The sequence below is a fragment of the Sciurus carolinensis genome, chromosome 10 (assembly GCF_902686445.1).
Source record: "Sciurus carolinensis chromosome 10, mSciCar1.2, whole genome shotgun sequence".
Lineage (NCBI taxonomy): Eukaryota > Metazoa > Chordata > Mammalia > Rodentia > Sciuridae > Sciurus > Sciurus carolinensis.
In genome coordinates, this window is record NC_062222.1 from 20,034,090 (window position 1) to 20,051,818 (window position 17,729).

General features: G+C 41.7%; 1 protein-coding gene across 5 annotated transcripts in view; it reads left to right on the top strand.

Moving 5' to 3' along the window:
- The window catches only part of Gab1 (GRB2 associated binding protein 1), a 117,816-nt gene that overhangs the window by 38,949 nt on the left and 61,138 nt on the right, over positions 1-17,729 (top strand). The window contains exon 1 of one of the 5 annotated variants that reach the window (XM_047566218.1): positions 3,174-3,243. The exons of the other annotated variants lie outside the window; for them this stretch is intronic. The gene's annotated coding sequence lies outside the window, so the exon portion shown is untranslated. Of the gene's footprint in view, positions 1-3,173; positions 3,244-17,729 lie in introns of those variants that run through there. 5 annotated transcript variants of the gene reach the window in all.

Here is a 17,729-nt window from a genome sequence, read left to right on the forward strand (position 1 = left end):
GTGACTCACGTAGGTGACAGAAACATTTGCATTTGAGGTACAGTAGATTGGAACTTCCAAAGTCTTCTCTCTCCTCCTTCTCTTTTCCTCTTATTTTTCTAATCTCTCTTGTTCTTTGCTTGTCTGAGTATGTCTTTCTTCATCAGCTTCTTCAGTTTCAAGTTACATGCTAGGGCTCAGACTTGAAGTCCTTGCCTCCCTCTGACCTTGAGTCTCTGGCCTCAGATCAGCTACACACTGCCGGACCTTGCAGATGACCAGCTCTTAAAGCTCAAGGTCTTATGAGAGACCAATTAGGCTGCCTGTCTGAAGGGGCCCAGGCCTTCAGACAGTATTTTTATGTGATTTGGCCTAGCTTTAAGCCCTGATGCTGGACTAAAACTACAAGTGCTCTGGGCCTTGTCCCCCAAGCCTGAGGAGCTTTAAGGGTAGAAAGAGTGTTAGGAAAAGAAAGGGGCCCCGTTGGCCACTGTAGACCAGAGCTTCTCCTTTCCTGCCTTATTCACTAAGGTGGGAGGTGGGTCTACTTGTATTACAACCCACCAAACAAAGAGGCAAATTAAAAAGATTTTATTGAAGGATTACTTTATGTGTCAACGTTATAAAGTTCAGGGAACAGATAGAATAATAACTAATGTTGGAAGAGGACTCAGAGGTCAGGAAGTAGAATTTTTTCCATGTTGGAGTAGAGGATCTTTAGGCTGGATAGGTTAATTGTTTTGTAGTTGTTCCCCGCCTGCCAATTCTGAGTCCTTTCACAGGATATCCTGAAGACAGTGCATCAGTGTCTTGTCACACCCTCTGGTGTCTGTAAGGTTGGCACTGATTTTCCACAATGGTGCACTGAGACCCTGGAATCTGATAGTCTACAAAGATGAGAAATGAAGTGGGAGACAGCCTCCGATACCACCTCTATTGCTTTCTCCTACCACAGGGGACATTAGTAGCATATATTAAACAGGGCATTTGGTTGGAGCTGTGGAAACAAGAAATGTGACATAGTTCCCGCCCTTTTGTAGCTGACAGTACAGTATTATGTGATATCGTTAGAGGGAGCCTGTTCTGGACGGTACATTGAATTGGGTGTTAGTTCTAGTTCTGTCTCTTTCATTGAATTTCTTCCACTGATTCTAGTTAGGACTTAGAAAAGATCATCTAACTCCTGGGCCTCAGTTTTCTTCTCCATAAAATGAGTCGATTGAGTCTGGAATCCCTCTTATCTCTACATTCTGTGAGTCACAGTCTCATTATTCTTTTAACATTTTGATCATCCTGCTTTTGATCCCTACTACTCCTTTTATTTCAAGATATTCCTAGCCAAGTTGTAAATGCAAATTAAATGATGGGCTGACGTGATGGGCAACTTCGCAACTCATAGACCGATTGACTAGAGAGAGACATTTCTTCTATTTTAGGGCAAAACTATATCCCAAGTGTATATAAAATAATTTGGATCATTATATGCCCCAGTAGGTCTGCCTAAAATAGAATATAACTGCTTTTGGAAATTCAAAGACTAGTTAGTCGTGTTGGTGCACACCTGTAATTCCAGCAGATTCAGAGTCTGAGGCAGGAGGATCATAAGTTCAAAGTCAGCTTCAGCAATTTAGCAAGACCCTAAGCAACTTAGTGAGAAAATAAAAAATAAAAAGGACTGGGGATGTGACTCAGTGGTTAAGTACCCTGGGTCAGTCACTGGTACCAAAAAAGAAAAAAGAAAAAAAAAAAAAAGAAAATTCGAAAACTAAGAAAATAAGTTAGAAGATGATGATTATAAAAGAACTTTTGATTCTACAAAGGGATTTAACTGCAGAATTGTTTTTTAAATCGTGATTTTTGCTAGTGCATTTAAAATGTGATGTGTCTTGCAGATGTTTGGTGTATATAAACCAGAGATATGCAGTTCTGTGTATTTATAGTTCATAGTTCTCTGCAGCAGGGCCGTGTGTGTGCACACCAAATGTGCTTTCTGTCAGCTAATTGGAAGGTTTTCGATGGTTTGAGAGTTTTTTGTCTGTCTGTTGGAATTTTACTGACCTGCCTTTGCTCCCTCCTCACATTCCTCCCTATAGTCCAAGCAGCATTCATTTATTAAATGTTCAGCTAAAATATGGCAGACCATTTCTAGCTGTTGGATCAGCCCCCATTTGGGGGATGAGCCTGTGACCGAGGAGGCAGGATGCTTTCTGGAGTGACAGGAAGACAGGCCCTGTACAAAGCGACGTAGGTTCAAACACCAGCACTGCCTTTCACTGGTGTCATGAGGTTACCTAGTCCCTCAGAATCTATTTTCCATCAGTAACAGGAAATAATCATGGTATTGTTCATATCACATGGCAGGTGAAGCGTTTGTCCTTTCTGAAGGTGTAACAGCTGAGGTAGAAGAGGTGAAGATGCCCTTGCACGGGATGACCGGAGGCTCTGTAAAGACAGCTAACACTTTGGTCGAGTCTTCCCAGATGCACTGTCTCTGAACAAAGCAATTATTCCAAGGAAGTTGCCTTCTTGTTCTTAAATCCAAGAGCAGCCACAGGCAGCCACAGAAGCATAGCCCTGGGAGCTGCAGTGTCTGAGGCCCCTTGGGGTGTTCAGGCTGTGGATGCTAAGATCGGTCAGTGTGGGATAGCCTGGGGCAGTGGCTCAGCCCTCGGCCTCTGGAGCTAGAATCCCGTGCTCAAGTCAGCCAGCTCTATGATCTTGAAAAAGCTCTTTCTGTTAGTGCTTCAGTTTCCCAATTTGTAAACTGAGGCTAATAGCATTTACTTACCTGGGTTGTTGGCGGTTGAGAGACCTTTAAGTTGTGCAAAGTGCTTGGAACAGTCCCTGGCTGGCACTAGCGCAGCTTGGTATTCACTCCATTCTCTTATGGTGGGGATTGTCTTGTTGCTAAGAGTTCAGAGCACGCTGCTTTTTAAAATTGCATGGACTGCAGCCTTTCTAATGACAGCCCTCCCTTCAGCCGGGGAAACTCTTGCTCTCAAAGGTCCTTGACCCTCTGCTTGCACAGGAGGTAACTCTGCTCTTAGAAGCCTGCTCCCCAGTCTTTCATCTCCTGCACTGGCCCCGCGTGTCCACTCAGGATGGCTTTTGTTATTAATGTGGAGCGGTTGAAGTCACTGCCTTGGGTGCAAGCCAGACAGCATTACTGAGGTCATATATTACTTTCCTAGACTCTGGTCATGAGCAGGATGCTGGAAGCCAGAGGTGCGGGGAAGCTGCCCCTTTAGGCAGCCCACATGAAAGGTGTGTTTGTTTTCTTCATCATGCTTATGTGACTAGATCACTCAGTAGCTTAGTGGTATTTTTTTCTTACTCTGCGATCTTTATGCTCTTGGGCTGCTGTTCTGCTTACTCTCTGATTAGACAGACTAATGTTCCTTTTGTTGAGCATCTTTCTCTATTGTTGTTCCATTGTTGAAAATCTTCTCTTTGTTAAGTTATTATCTCTTTAAGGCTGGCGGAATTTCTCAATGGAACTGTAGGTGTCTGTAGGTACTATATAACATACTGAGACTTTGGGGGATTTTTCTATGTTGCTTTTTTTTGTTTTCTCTTTTTCTCTCTATAAATGAAATCATGCTGTGGAGAAAAAGTACTTCTGTAAATACCAAGTGAGAGTGTGTTCCCCCCTGGGAGCAGTGTAATTGAAGAACGTACTCTTATTTTCTGCTCTGCTTTTGAATTTGGGGCGTGGGAACTGTGTTTTTGTTGTTTTGGAAAAAGCAATGGAATTTTATCAGGCGTTACCCTGAAACTCCCTACCTTCTCTTTTTCTGAAATATTTCAAAGTCCTGTGCTACTCTGTGAACAGGTTCCCTCATTTAGAAAGCTCCACAGCCTGGCCGTTTGAGCCCTGTTTGGATGATCTGCTGGCTCCATGAAAGGAGGTATTGTTTGTCAGGGGAAGATAGAGTCTGAGAAACGGCACTTGAGGATCATATGACCGTTAGTGTGAAGCGTGGGGCAGTGATTTGTTAGCTCGAGCAGTTAAGATTTTTTTTTTTTTTCAATATCTGCAAATAAACATGAGGCCTCAGATCCAGTTTTGCCTTGTGACGGGTAAGGGTGGAGGCAAGATAACGTTCACCAGATTTAAACTGTTTCCTAATTTCTGTGGTCGTAATAACTCCCATTGTGAAATAAAAGCTGTTTCTGGTGAATTTTAGCTGCTGCTGAATCGGGGCATGCATGTACTTCTTGTTAATTTAACATTGTTTTCTCCTGTTTTCTCAATTGGAGAGCAGTAATTGTGAATCATAATTCCTAGAAATATTCTTCTGTAATGATATGCCACAGATGTTTGAGTGCTACACACACTCCCCTCTCCATTTTTATGTCGGTTGCATGGAGGTAAAATATGGATAATAGCTGTGTTGTAATGGACCGGACCCTCTCCCCAGAGACCCTTATTTCCATATGCTACGGTGCTCCTCTGATCTTTCCAAAACATTCACCATCAAATTATTAAGACTTGGCAAGCTGTTTAGTGTGTGAGTCTCTGAGATTTCTATGTGATCTGGACATAGAATAGCTTGTCCTAGTCTCTAAATCATTTCTGCATCCTCTTAAACACATCGAAGGGAGAGGGCTGTGTGTTCTTTACTTCTGGCTCTCTTAAAAGTATATACTGGGGCTGCTTGCAGTGACGTGGCTGCAATCCCAGCCACCCAGGAGGCTGAGGCAGGAGGATTCCCGCATTTGAGGCCAGGCTGGGTAACTTTGTGAGACCCTGTCTCAAAGAGAAAAGCAGGGAATATAACTCAGTGGCAGAGGGCTTGCCTCGTATGTGTAAGGCCCTGGGTTAAATCTCCTGTGTTGCAAAATAAATAAATACCTGTGATATATGATATATTATAAAAAAATTAAAATTCTGTAAGTGTAAAGAAGAAAATGAAAATATCTTGCTATTTTACCACTCAAGAGAAAAACTATTAAAACGTTGAGATATTTACTTCCAGATTAATTTTCTATGCATATGTATATTGATATATAATCATTCATTTTGTAAGAGGTACTTATGTTTTGACACCTAGTTTTTAAACAATATATGTGATCACATTTTCCACATCCTAAAATTTTCTTTGAAAATGTGATTTTAAATAGCTGCCTAGTTTTGCATCCATGATAATTTGCTTGGGAAAAAGATAAAGATATGCTGTAAAGTAAAAATGACCATTTTGGAGATGTCTCCTTTCCTAAGTTTATAAACAATTGGTTTAAAAGAATAATTGAGAACATGTATATTTCATGCTTTACTCAACATAGACTAAAATTCTTTGCTACATTTCTGTAACAAATGAACATTTTCTTCCTATAATCCTTAGTATAGCAACAATTATAATAATTTCAACAGGTTATTATTCATAGCTGTTATTTGTGATGTTTTCAAAAAGTCAGATTTTATCCCATTGGAAAATAAATCAAGCTAATCTTGAAACACGTTTTTTCCTTAAAATTTGAAATAAGGTTAAATTTTTTTGCAACTAAATTCCGGGTTCATCCACCATGACCAGCAGGTCGCATTGGCTCTGCTGTAATTTCAGGGTGAATTTGATTTTTCTTGCACCTCCAGTCTGTATAGGCCAGGAAAGGCCATTGTGGTCAGGGAAGTGGAGCCAGATGGTCCCCATGGAGGGTGCCAAGCCCCCGGCAGAGATGGACGCCACATCCGACAGACGAGGGGCAATGGCCAGTGTCAGTGATCCACCCTTTCCTGGAGAGAAAAGCTCCGGCCTTCTGCTGGTGGATTTTGCCACTGCCCTCGCAGACTCTGCCCGGTCTGGTGTAGCACATGTCCAGGCTGCTAGCTCCCAGTGGGCAGGGAGGCAGGAGGCGATGGCTCGTGCTGGGGCTTGCTGGCAGCCACGGGGGCCGTCTGATGAAATCCACTTTTGGCATTCTCCAAGTCTTTCAGAGGAATCTGGGTAAGTCCTGTAACCTTGTGTCATTGGTTTACTTGGCTCTTAAAGGGGACTAATAATTAAACTAAAGCCACCAGTCAGTGGATCTTAGTGCAGTTTTCAGTTTGAAAATTGAAACCTAGGATCGCAGAACCCTCTCCTAAATATCACTATCACATCTGTGGTTTGTTCTTGATTTGAGGGAATTGATCTGGGAAAAGGATGTTCCCGAGAGTCATATATCCCTGAATTTACATATCTGTGCAACTGTTTAGGAACAGAACCACTCTGGGCTTCTTTCATAACCTCTCTGAACTTCTTCTGTAAAAGTGACCACAATAACTATTGCCTTAAAGACAAGTGAGAGCTTGTATTTTATAAGAGTAGCACAGAGTAAACCCTTACTAGATATTAGTTACTGTAATAATGATAGATTTATGCCAAGTCATCTGACCCTGCTGTGTAGGTTTGCGATTGATCATTGGGGTTCTGTAGTCCTGGAACAAAGTTGTTTTCCTTTCTGATTTAATTACAGCCTTGTACCCTGAACTGAACTTGAAAATGCAAATCTTTATTAAAAGATACCTGTTAGTCAGCTTTTCATCACTGTGAACAGAATACCCGACAGGAACAAGTTAGAGTAGGGAAGTTTTATTTTGGCTCATGGTTTCAGATGATTTAGTCCATGGTTGGCCAACTCCATTGTTTTGGGCCCGAGTTGAGGCAGAACATCATGGCAGATGGGTTTGATGGAGGAAGCCTACTCAGGGCATGGCAGCTGGGAAGTAGAAGAAGAGATAGAGAGAAAGGGGCCAGGGATAAGAAATACCCTTCCAGGGTACACCTCAGTACCTACTTCCTCCAGCCATGCCCCACTGCCTCCCAAGCCCACTCAGCTATCTGCAGTTTAATCCAGTGGATTAATCCACTGATCAGGTCAGAACCTTCATGACCCAATCATTGCCTAAAACTTTGTCCCACCTCGGAATCTTGCTGCATGGGGGACCATGTACATGGGGGACATTTTGGGGTCATTCTGGATCCAAACCCCATCAGCTCCCAAAGTACAATAACTTAAATAAAAAGGTCTTGGTATTTATCTCTATCAGAACCAGTTACTGGTCCATAACAATTTGGTACCTCAGTAGACGAATTCCTTCCTATTGTTTCACTGCCATCCTAACAGTGCTGGCCCCAGCTTCAGTTAGTGCTCATCACGAACTCATTTCAACCAAAGAAAAGAGGGATGACCTAGAAGTTGTATAGGTCATTTTCACTCAACATCTTGCCTACTGGGCAGTCACATGACCCAGCTAGCTGCAAGGGAGGCTGGGAAATGTACCCTTAAGCAGCCAGACATCCTGCTGCTGAAGCTTCCGCGTAGAACAGGAATGAGGAAACATTCGATTCCAAGTGCTACATCAGCCTGCCACCTGTATTTGTAATTAAGTGGGATTGGAACACAGCCACGCCCATTGGTTTGCAAATCGCCTGTCTGCCTTCATGTTGCAATGGAAGAGTTGAGTCCTTACAGAGGCCATATGGCGTGCAAAACCTACAGGATTTACTCTCTGGCCCTTAGCAGACGTTTGCTGACCTCTACTTTAGAAAATGGGGAAATGAATATGAGGGAAGTAATTCATAATTTGTGCAACAGTTTACTACTTGGTGTGAGCATGAGTCACTGCCCTGGAAATGCAGAGTTAGGACTTAAGAATTAGTAATTCTTAGGACTTAAGGATACTAGTGGTCCATGGGTGGTTGGCAGGGGGTGACTTGGTATGCAGATGATTGTTGGAGAAGGAGCCAGACATGAGGTAATCTGGTGGAAGTGAAGGCAGAGAGTGCAAAAGCTTGCGTGCGCCTGTGAGTTTCCATCTTTAGAGGATCATACCCTAAGGACTTTCCCCTTTCTGCAGCCCTCTGCCCTGTCATGCATTTGATTCTTGCTTTGTTCCCACTGCCACTAGTGTAAGTCAGACCTTTTCCACCCATTGCTTTTACTGGTCTCCATGCCTGGAGTCTCAGCCTCCTCCAAAGCCCCTCTGGAAGCTTGGCCCTTTGGTTTTTCCCTTGTAAAGAATTTCCAGTGAGTCCCCATTGCCTCCTCCTTAGAGGCTAAGCATGGTTTGTCATTTAAGGTCCTCCTGCTCCTTGGCCCCGATCTTTGTTTCCAATTCCATTTTCCCTCACAGTCTCACATGCACTCTGGACTCCAGCCTAGTGGATGCACCCCGTGCCCATTCTGACTTTGCCATCTACACGTATTTGTCCCTGTTGTATCTTCTGCCTCCCCTGCCTAAAGGCCTTGGCACATGGTAGGCACATTCCTGGCTGGAGCTGAGGAGCCTGACTTCACGTCGGTACTTCTAGGATGTGGGAGGTCCTTCCCCTTTCTAGTTGGCCCCTTCTCCCACACTAAGGCTGAGCGCTTCCTCCTAGAGTGTGCTTCATGCTTTCTTAATGTCCTGTGAGGTCCTTGCTACTTCCTGCGTCAGATTCCCTGTGCATCTCTGATCTTGCATAACCTGGACCTGAAGGCAGGTCCAGATCTGTGGAACTGCAAATTCTTCACTTTCATTTAGTAAGTGCCTGGTGCCTGCTTTATGGGTCTGTGTTGTAGTGATGCGGTCTACAACCAGGGCCATCTACAAACTGGTGCCTCTTCCTAAAAATGTTCTTTACTACCTGAAGGACTTAAGTGAAAAATGAAAACAATTTGAAAATGAGTGTTGGTTAAGATCTTAAAAACCCTGAGTGGTCTTTCACTAGTTTTTAACAAAAGAAACTACATTCTTAAAACTTTTCCAAAGTATTTGATGCAGTCTTACTGAGAAGTGTTAAACAGTTCCTTGAAAAGCCACGGCTGAATCAGAAATCAGACTGAGCTTTTGCTAGACATAAGGAGGAACTTATGGGCAGAACCCCCTGTGAGTTTCCCAGAGGGGCTGCCTGCAGCAAAGCCACCCAGTCCCTTTGGCAGAGCAGGTTTGGAACATTTTCTCCCCCAGGCTGCCAGGGGTGCACCTGACCTCACGTAGGTCCACTTACATCATACCCACAGAGGGTAGTATTTTCACAGCTTCATCTTTCCACAGTTGGCAATCAAGAATAAGAAGAGCTTTCTCATTCTTGACTGCCTACCCTTTTTCTTTCTCTGTCTTTTTAACCAAGCCTACAACGAGGAGACCCAGATAAATGATGAAATACTTGCTTACGCTGGCTAAGAACTCACATCGTTCACTCATCTGGGATTTAAAATCTAGTGGGGTTGACAAGGGTGTTGGGCAACACATGGATAACCATGGGTTTCCGCCATCTACTGAGACCTGCTCATGGGGTGGGTAGGAAAGAGGCCACTCGCCGGGTGGTAGGGCTTCCCCTGTGCGCTCAGGAAGGGATGCACAAAGCTTTCCAGTGCCCTCTCACTGAGGGATGGCAGTCAGGTAAGGAGGGAAAGCAAAGGTCTCTCTTTCCTTGTGGTTTTATGCATTTTGAGGTTGCTGAAGAATAAGACGATTTATTCTGGAGTCTTTCTAAGCTTAAGTTAGAATAAAAAATCATTATGGTTATAAGGGAGTCTCTGCTTTGTCTTCTGACTCTTTTACTTACTATATTCAGCGTCTGGCAGAGTACTCAACAAACTATGTTCTGTATGTATTTATTGAATGAATAAGTAAGTAGATTCTGGCACATAATTGTAAGAACTTTCTGGAAGATGAAAGGTTTCTTAAGCAAAATGATTTTTTTATGATGTAAAGACAAAAGACGCTTATCTTCCAGCCCCCTCCTCCTCATCCCCTGCCAACTCCTCTAGTTCATACCTCTCTGGCACATGCAGTTTGGGAGGAGTGAAGGTGTGTGGCCTCATATTACTGAAAGGAAAAACCCAGTGTTGTGTAATAGTGTTTCAAGGGCCCTTTCATAATAAACATAACATTAAACAGCCAGAACAAGCTTATTTTGCATTAATAATCCACTGGAAGAACGGATTTGGGTGAGCAACTAATGCTGTGCACCAAGGTGCTTTAATAGAGGTAACCATTATTTATGTATTAAAAGTAATACTTCAAAGAAAGCTCTAACTATCCTTGTTCTAGGGCAAGAGATATTAAAGAGTTCTTGCAGTACAGAGTTTGTGTCTCCCATAAGGTGTCAGGTTTTTTGGGGGGGGCGGGAAGGTTCCTTTAAGTTTTGAACCTCAAATCCAGGTAAACCTAGAGGGAGAAAAGAGAGGATAAATAGAAAGGAATGGAAGCAAGGAGTGTGGAAGAGGAGTGAAGACTGATTAAGCACTCTGGCTGACAAGAAAGGAAAGGTCTGCTTATCACTTCTGTGTGTTCAGAGACTTCTGGCTCCATTCTTCCAGCTTTTCATAAAATATTTAACAGGTTCTTGTGAACCATGATCATCCTGCTGCGCTACAGAACACTAGTACTAACTGTTTCTCACTGTGTTTCGGTACCAATTATGTAGCCTCCTCCTCTCCCCTCCCCAGCCTCTGCGGATGGACTTTTTTTTAGCATCCATCTATAAGGGACAACGTGGTTTTTGTCTTCCTGTGTCTGACTTATTTCACTTAACACAATGTCTTCCGGTTCCATCTGTTCAGCCACAAATGATACAATGTCATTCTTTTTAATGACTGAATAATCTTCCATCCTATCTGCCTAACACATTCTCTTTATCCCTTGGTCTGTTGATGGGCATCTAGTTTCGTTCCATGTTCTTAGCTATTCTGAATAGTGCAGCCTTAAACCAGATAGTAACAGGAAGATGGAACCATTAATCACCCTGATTTAATCATTACCTATTATTTATATATATGCATTGCACTTTACCCCAGAAAAATATGTACAGTAAAAGTAATTAAAAAAAAAAAAAAAACATAAAAACAAGAAAGAAAGAGGCCTGGTCTGTAAATTAAACTTAAGCCCTTATCTGACCTGGCAGGACAAAGTACACTGGCTTCTAAAGAAACTTTCTGAGAGCAGTGCAGTTACTTCAGAGCACAAAAGAGAAGCCAGAGAACAAGAGAACTGCACAGGGCAAATGTGCACCTCCACTTTTCCCTTTGAAAGATCAGCTTTGTTCTATGAAAGGGAAAAAAAAATCACACACTCGTCAAGATTATCTCTGACCTGTCACTGTTGCCCAAGAGAAAACACAGGCGAGATACACGGGTTTCTGCATTTAGAAGAAAGTACTTCAGGTAAAAATTAACTATTAAGTAAGCAACTCTTTTCAGCAGAAGAAGTGCCCGAATTCTTAAGCTAAATTGTGAGTAAAGAGCCCGGGTTACTGCAAATATTATTAAATGCTTACAATAATGACCTCACATTCTTTTTTCATGTACATTTAGCAATGGCTAAAAACAATTAGAAGGCATAAGGTGATGTCTTAAGTTGCTTGCCGGGTATTTTTAAAAATCTGCAGTTTTAGGCTTGCCAAGTAACACATACAGGAGCTTTCCTATGAAAGTAATGTTCTTCATATGTTTGATAAGGGGGTGATCTCTTAGAGAAGGCATCTGCCTCTGATTTTATAAGCAACCTATTGCCTAACTGCTGAAAATAGCTGCAGTTATTTTAAACAGATGGTTCTAAGTTAATAGGGAAGAAAGTAAAAGTGAGTCAGCTTCTTAAGTTTTAATTCCCCCCTAAATGGCAAAAATAATGAACAGAATATGCTTTGAACCCAATTTTATCTAAATGTTTGTAAAGAGCAGCTTTTGAAAACTGGGATTTGCAGATTGATCTGTTTGGTAGAGACAAAGTCAATATGAATTACTTAAATTCTACTCTCTTGATTGCATTTGTCAAAATTAGTGATGCTTTGCTGAAATAAAACTTTTGATTTTTTTTTTAAAGACAAATTATGGTCAAATATAGGGAGCCTACAAAAACTGATTTCAAATTTTTTATATCTTCAGAGAACAGTAAATGGTGGTGACGTTGTTATTTTATCTAAGTTGTTCTTTGCCAGATGACCAGGAAGAAAGAATACAGGATGATGATATTTGTATCCTTAAGATTTCTAGACTCTGCAGGTGTCTTGACTAGTAGTTAATATACTGCTTGTCTTTCATTTCTGGCATTAAAGATGATGAATATTTTGATAATGCAACAGTGAATTAATGCTTATAAAGGATTTTGAAGAAAAAGATTTCTTTAGTACACAGATACTGTTACACCTGTGAATAGTGTACAATAATAGTGGTTGGGTCTAACAGATAAAGCTCATGAGTATTCTGAGTTTTTAAACTGTGAAATACAGGGTTGTTGAAGATTTTTAAGAATTGCTGCTCATTAGTGGTAACTGCACCTGGTTCTTATCTGTGAGCTGTGTATCCTTGTGTGTGTCCACAAACCGCTACGATTCTTTGATTGACTTTTGCATTTTCTCTACCCGCACGGTTTCAAGGTCTAACCACAACTGAGATATTTCCTAGGTTTTCATGGGCTAGGGATGTAAACCTTCTTGTTTTTGCCAATTTGAATGAAAAGGAGTGGACAACCCCGACAAAATAATCAAATCATAGACCAGCGGTCAGCCAGCTGTGGCCTGCGGGGATGATTTTGTCTAAGAAGGTTCCTCACATTCTTTAAAAAGTTGTAAAGGAAGAAAAAGGAGAAGAAGAATATGAGCACACCATGTGTAGCCTACAAGGGCTGAAATATGTGCCGTCCAGCCCTTTACAAAAAAGTCTGCTGCCTGCTGTCATAGATAAGGACTATGATGGACACAGATTAAGGGCATGGCTCTGGGGCCAGATGCTGGCTTCTCTATTTCCAGGATGACTTGGGTAAATTACTCAATCTCTCTGACTGGTTTTCTCATCTCTAAATGGGAATAATTATGGTCTACCTTGTGGGGTTGTGGTGAGGATTAGGTTAACATAAAGCGCTTAGAACAATGTCTGGTACTTAACGAGTACTCAATAAATGTTAATAATTGTTATTATGGTGGAAAGAAGTCTTGAAAGAGCATCTAAACTAGTTCTTACTTTCAAATGGTGAATATCCTCATTGTCGGTGATCATTTTCTGATTTCTGCAATCAAGAATGGAGGGCCTTTTTTTTTTTTTTTTTTTTTTTTAATGGTGTCTGCTTTGCGGGAAAAAAAAGAAAAGTCAAGATGGACCCGTACTAAAATGTAGAAAAAGAAAAGAAAAAAAAAAGCTTGAAAACATAAAAAGAAATACTACCATAAGCTACTTTTTAAGTTAAGAAAAGAATAGTCAAAGCTTATTCATTAAATGGCACTAGTTTAAAAAAAAAAAAAGAGCAAACAAAAGTTCTTTGATGTACTTAGGTCAAGCATAAGAAGAACAAAGTAGACAGAAGGGATGTAGAAGAGAAGATAATGTTAGAGAAGGAAGAGCAAATAAGGATAAGGAAGGTAACCAGCAGATGGGGAGGAAGATTGAGACCAAAAGGAGGCTGGAGGTTTCTTGGGGTGTCCAGTGTGGATACCTCTCTTCCTTCGGGACTCCACCACGGTTATTCTGTGTCCAGTTTAATTGCTCCCATTTGCAGGATGTATGAATCCTTCTGTTTGACCACTTTCCATTGTAGAAATAAATTTTTAGCACCAAGTATGTTTACTGAACATACATTATAAGTAGGGTAGATTCCCTCAGAAAAACCTATCACGTGTGTATATAAAATCATCATGTTTTGTGTATTTATTTCTTAAGACAAGCAATCCTATTCCCTTTAGCCACTTGCCTTAGTCACCATCATTATCACTGAACATTTGATGAATTTCAAGATACATCTCTTTATCCGCTCTGCTTGCTTCACATACCATTTCAAATAGAGAAAGAACAAACTTAGTGACTTTAAAATTAGGAAATGCTTTAAAAAAATAAATAAGTGATGATGTGTGGGCTATTCTGTTTTCCTTATTTTTCACTCTGGTTGCGTATCCTCTTGATGGATATCGGACCAGAGTGATGGGTGTTCAAGGATGGGTATTTGATGATGTCGGAGGACTGAAGTAATGGCCTTGTGTGGAGATCACACAGTGGAGCCCCACATTGATTACCTCATCTTATTACTGATGGAGATGTTCAAGAGGGCAAGATTGCAGAGCTTTTAAACCTCTGTGGCTCCCAGGATCTGATGCTAAGAGCATGCTAATTGTCATCGCCCAGAGGGACTGTGTGAAGGATAGTGGTGGCTCCCTGCTGCACATCCCAGTTGCTTAGGTAAGGTCAGGACTCTCTGATCAGCTTGAATTTTCCTTCCTAGCCATTGCAGATGGCACTCTCTTTACTGTTTTCTCTCCCTCCACGGGGGTTCAGTTTGCTGAAGGAGGCAAATTTTTGTTCCTTGAACCACTGTCCTTCCAGCAGTTAGAGTAGTGACATATATGGTGGCTTGATAAGTATTTCTGGATGAGGGAAATTAATGCATAGATTAAACACAGCTAATCATCATTCCCAAGAAAATGTCATCCCCATGTAGGTCGCTCATGGATGTGATTTTCAGATGACTTTATGCTAAGAAGATTTTAATTTTTGAATGATTTCTGTTTAACAGATACACAGCTGACTACATGAAAGGCAAATTGAACCTGAGACCCATGCTTTCATGGATTCATATTTTTGTCACTCTGATGAACAACGGGATTGTTAGATGCAAGTAACCCAGACAGTTAAAGTGTTTGAGAGCTTTTAAAGTATCATTTCTCCCTTTATTCTAAGAGGTTGATATAATAACTACTAATTTCTGAAAAGGCATTCTTTCAAATAAAAGTAAATTACAAAACACTATTAATAACCTATTATAACCACTAGGCTGTGCTCCTTTTTTTTTAGCATGCCTTATACCCTTTCTTAGGACTTGGATATTGGTAGAGAATACTGCCAACAAGGGGGCATGGTGTGATGGTGTGCTGGGATTGGTGGACCCATCCAGAAGAACAGCGTAGGAAATGGCAGGAGGAGATCCCCTTCCAGGCTTGTGGGCACCCTTTCCCTGATGTGGAAGGGACTCAGGGAGCTGGGAGGTGGGTGGATTCCAGCAGAGCAGACCCAGGAAAGGAAGGGATTGATACCATAGGAAGTATGATGGGAGGCTAAGAAGAGGAAGATCTGATAAAGGCAATTGGGGAGGTGAAGAAAGGAGCCTCCGTTAGACCTTGACCTTGGGAACAGTCTCCTTTGAGTGGCATGGGGTTAGTGATACTGACACTGGACCAAGCTGAGAAGCCAGTGTAATCCTAGCCCCTACTTGGGACTGGAGGGGGAAACGCACCCATGGCATGATAGTGTAAATGCTGTTTATTGATTTTAAACTCTGTCTCTCAACCTTTAGAATGAAAAAGCATAGGAAATCGAGCTGGTTATAGGACAAAATGTAGATGTTGTCAGCTTTGACAATGTGAAAGTGTAGATACAGCAGATGAACTCAGACAGCCTAAGGTCGTGAGGGAAGATGGAGAGAATGAAATTCCAAGGAAGGTAGAAGATGAGCGCTAAGGTTCATGCAGTAAGCAGTGGCTTAAGTGCGTGGTTGGAACCTCTCTGGCTGAAGGACTCTTGGAACTGGTGGTATGACTACATTGGGAGAAAGGGGGAGGGTCAGCTGTCAAGACAGGACTTTCATAATGTCTGAAAGCGATTGGTCATATATAAATATATCATTTGGAAATACGAGGTGTCGTTTTTTAGAATCCTTAGGATAAACTGAATCCAACCCAGATGACTCAGGTACAGACTTTAATGAAGGAACTATGATTCCATGAACTGGGTGTAGGCGAGAGCTTGGAGAGCTTTTCAAGTCTTGTTACTCCTTTTATTCTAAGAGGTTAATATAATGACTCCTAATGAAGTTGAGTGACAGGAAGAAATAATAACTGCACACAAGCCCAGTGAGCAGGGGAACAATGGAAGAGTGGCCACCTGGGGGCGCTGTGGTCACGGATGCAGCAGCCACTGCTGGAAAGGAGGAGGATCCCTACATCACCCTCCTCACACAGAGGGGCGGGGAACAGGTAGGGTAAGGTGGTTTGGGGAGGAGGTCCGCCAGGAACAACTAGTAAGGGATGTGGTTGACCACCAAGAGAAACCAAAACCCGGCAGGCTTTTCTTAGAGTAGAAGTGGGGGCAGGATGCCGGGGATGGGGGTTACTGTGTTGCCTGATAAACTCTTCTGGGAACTGATGTTTTAACCTCCTGTAGGGCATGAACTTGATAGAATGAGTGAAGGTAAATATTTGCCTATTATTTCATCCAATGTTCTACATAGGAGTCTAATGGACAGTACTCAGAGTCTCTGCCCTCAAGTTGCTTATAGTCTGTTTGGAAAGATAAAATGCTAAACAAACTAGCAAAAAACACAAGAAGGATGATTATGGGTTGTGATTATGATTGACCCTGTAAATTTAATTTCAGAGCATACACTAAAAAGTTAATGCTGTGTATAAACTGAGTTCTTTAATAAATGACACTCCACTAATTTTGATAATATAATTAGTTGTTTGGGAATGCGAACAGTTCTTTCCTAACAGCACAGTTTGCTCTGTTTAACTGTGAATACACTGCTTGCTGCAAATCAGCTAGGCAGATGGAACAGCTGCCACTTCATTGTTTGGTTCTTTGTTACTCATTTTAATGAATAATTTGAACAGACTCCAAAATATTAAATTAGATGTATAAGCATGCCTTAAGAATTATATCATAATGTTGGTATATTTAAAACTTAGTGGTGATATCATTGTCTAAATATAGTAAGTTTGAAGAAATTAAATTATTTGAGCTGTTTTACCCTCTATAAATAATTTGGCAGTAAAACAGACAAGGGATAAAGATTAACCCAGGGGTCTGTATCCAAGTATAGAGAGCTGGGAAAATGCCCCCACCTCCTTCCTCCTGACACATGAACTGTGGTAACTGGAGTAAATCCTTTGGGAGTCCTTGGTTGAAATTCGCTTTTCTAGTAGAGATGTGAGCAGTGATGGAGACTTGGGAAATGCATTACAACTCGGGCGTTTTCCTCCATCTTCTTTGAGATTTCCCTTTGCTGAAGGGTTTTGTTCAAAGGGAGAAGGTAACTGTACAACAGAAGACGGGTTTCAGCTGTCTTCAGTTCCCGCTCATCTTCCATGGCATTCCCGATGGTCTCAGATTAGAAGGGTTCAGGTTTTGTCCTCTTATATCCAGGGCATTTGCTTATTAAAATAAACCTTTGAGTATGTACTTCATCTGCCCCCATTTTGCCTCCTCTGTTTCCTCTGTGGAAAAGCAGGTGAGGGTTTCTTAAGCCCACACTGCACACAGGTAAGGTGCAGTCATAAATTCCTGGAAGCCGATCGCGTTTAGAACTCACCAAGATTATTATGAATCACTGCAAGGGGTGTTAAAATGGTAATTAAGTAACTGCAGTTTATTTTAGTGACTTTATTCCTTCCAGATATTTCTGTATGGATTGTCTCATGTAATTCTTCTACAGTTACGGGAAGCAGAATTCCTACCGATGCAAGAGTTATGTATTCTTAAACATGAGCGGAAACCCAGAATCACGTCTAGGGACCATTTTCTTCATTATAATCCTGAGCAAGTATGCATTCTGGTTGCTTTAGAAATTAAGAAACCGAACCACCGAGTGAATCACTTAAGGCCAGAAACTGTGTTTGGTACTCGTGTCTCCCCTTGGGGGTTCATTTTCTGATGTTTTGATCCCATGTGTGTGCCATTTGTATAAACCTGGCTGATTGTCTTGCAAACGTAGCACTAGTCACAGGGCGGAGCCCCTGCCGGGTTGTTTACATAAGTCTGTAGCAGTGCCCGTCCTCTCTACCTTACAGGAACTGTGAAGGTTG